Genomic DNA, 2,500 nt, shown 5'->3' on the forward strand with positions numbered 1-2,500 from the left:
AATAATAGCGAATTAATCACCCTCGATGTTTTCAGATGATCCATCCTTCTCAGCCAATTGTTCGAGATACTATCGTTGTAATAGTAGTGTGCTCCCGCCCCTTGACAGGGTAGGGCCATCCATTTCCGGGCTTCCACCGTTCTCCAACTTGCGTAGTTCGGTCTCGCAATTTCCTCCACTAAGTCATCCTCTTCCTCCGCTGTATCTCCAACTGTTGATCCTGGATTCCAGATACTCTGCAGTGTTTTTAAGTTGCTCATCCTCAGCATTTTATCCTTTAAGCTACTCCCCTCGAATTGGAAAGAGGCATGTAGTATTTCATCCGATGAGCTCTGCATGGCACCGTACTTCCTAATGATCGATACCGGTATAAAAACAGTCAATCGACTCAAAGATAGACCGCCGTCCCGGGTTTTCGCATACAGCATTCCATCCGTGGTTGATTGGGGCAGATGTAAGATTTCCTTGGTTGCATTTTTGATAATATTGTCCAGTTTATTTAAATAGTTGAAAGAGGCTTCCGATAGAATTAAATAAAAGTACATTCTAGGGACAAAATATGTTTTTAAGATCTCAAACTTCTGGCCAGGTTTTAAGGGTGAGCTCCTCAAATTCTTAATCCATCCCTCTAGCTGTTTCTCCCACTCCGCACTACCAATCCCTACCCATGGGTCAATCTTAGCCCCCAGATATTTGTCAGTTGTGCCTGGTTCGATGAATTGTATCTCTCCTCCTTTAATGTTCCAATTTTTAACATTGTTATATATAAGGGTTTTATTACTGTGGGTTACATAGAAGCCCTTTGTCTTATTAATATTAATCTCCATGCCAGTGTTGTTACAAAATTTCTCAACTAATTTTAAATTATCCCTCATTCCTTCATACGTCTGACTTATTAGGGCAATGTCATCTGCGAACGCCAACGTCGCACAATGACCACTCTTCCCGTCCTCCCCTAAGAAAAACCCCTTCTGCCTATCTTCTAGCGTGCCTATCAGGGGGTCCATAACTATATTAAATAACATAGGTGACAGAGCGTCACCTTGTTTTACTCCCCTCAAAATGGGAATATTCCCCGTTTTGCATTTATTGCCCTCTATTTGGGTAGTGTTGTTATTATATAAGTCTGATATTAATGTGATAAATCCCGTCGGCAATTGGAGTCTTTTTAATGCCGTGATTATGAGCTTGTGGCCTACTGTGTCAAACGCTTTTGCTAGGTCTATAAATACTACCGCTAAGTTTTTCTTCCTTCTCTTCGCCCCTTTCATTATGTTTTCGAGGATCTTGATGTTTTCCTCGCACCCTGACACGCCTGACATAAAACCTTTCTGTCTTTTGTTTAGCTTAACTATCTTGTTAAGTCTACCCGCTATTATTTTCGTGAATATTCTGAGCAGGATTGGGCCTATAGTAATTGGTCTCCAGTTATTTATGTCTCGGAGTTTCTCCTCACTGCTCGTTTTGGGGATTAAAACGGTTCTACTTGATTTTAACCTATCTGGGATCCTACCTACTCTTAGCCATATGCTATACAGTCTGGGCAGTAGCTGATTATCCTTATTAAATATGCTAATAATTTCCTTAAGGGACACCCCATCAGGTCCTGCTGCTGTATTTACGTCCATGCCCCTTAAAGCTTGATCGACTTCCTCCACTGTTACTTGGTCCATGATTCCTGCCTCCAAGGGTTCCTCACCTGCCTTATTATACTTAACAAACCCCCTTAAGTTATTCTTGTCGTTAGCGACTGTTAATTTCTCTATAAAGTACGCTTCTAACTCTTTCTCATGTAAAGGGCATTTACTATTCACCGGAGCCCCCATCAGGGTTCTTGCTAGGTACTGTCTTTTATTTTTATATAGAGCTTGAGTTTCCTTAAATCTGCCTTTCTTTGTGTTGTACCTCCGTAGGGCGTTATTCATTTTTCTTCGACCCCTATCCTTCTCTTTAACTTTACTCCTATTGTTGTTCTGATTCCTGCCCTTTTCTGTCTTTTTCGTTAATTTCCCCACTATTTCATCCATAATACTATCTAGTTCTCGGTTTCCCTTCTTATTTGCCTTCAAACTGTCTTCTAAAATCTTTATCAATTCTATCGCTGGGTTATTTGAGGGTTCCCTAATTCTCCTATTATCGTGAGTGCCCTCGTCTATTTTTACACTGGCAAGATGCCCCTCGGGTTCCTGTCTATCTATGACCTCATCTTCTCCTTCTCCCTCTCCTTTATCGTTATCATCGGGGATTTCCTCCAAACTTACACTCTTCAAACTAGGCTTCTTTTTATTTAGCAGTCTCCTTTTATCTGATATTTGTTTGGCGGTCTTCGATCCCATCCTATCCTCAATCATTTTATTTATATTTTTATGTCCAACAAATTCAATTTCTAGCCTTTGCAACATCTCAATCTCTTCATTAGACCAAATCCCTCTTCTATTACCTTCTTTGCTAGCTGACCTTTCCTTTTTATTTCCTATGCCTTGCTTCCTTTTCTCATTCC

The 2,500-nt window shown here is 40.7% G+C and overlaps 1 pseudogene; it reads right to left on the reverse strand.

Annotated features, from left to right (window-relative positions):
* LOC148133936 (28S ribosomal RNA) overlaps positions 1-2,500 on the reverse strand; it is an 8,403-nt pseudogene that overhangs the window by 2,187 nt on the left and 3,716 nt on the right.

The sequence above is a fragment of the Chiloscyllium plagiosum genome, unplaced genomic scaffold (genome assembly GCF_037043375.1).
Source record: "Chiloscyllium plagiosum isolate Xiang-an unplaced genomic scaffold, Cpla_swu_hap1 HiC_scaffold_174, whole genome shotgun sequence".
NCBI lineage: Eukaryota > Metazoa > Chordata > Chondrichthyes > Orectolobiformes > Hemiscylliidae > Chiloscyllium > Chiloscyllium plagiosum.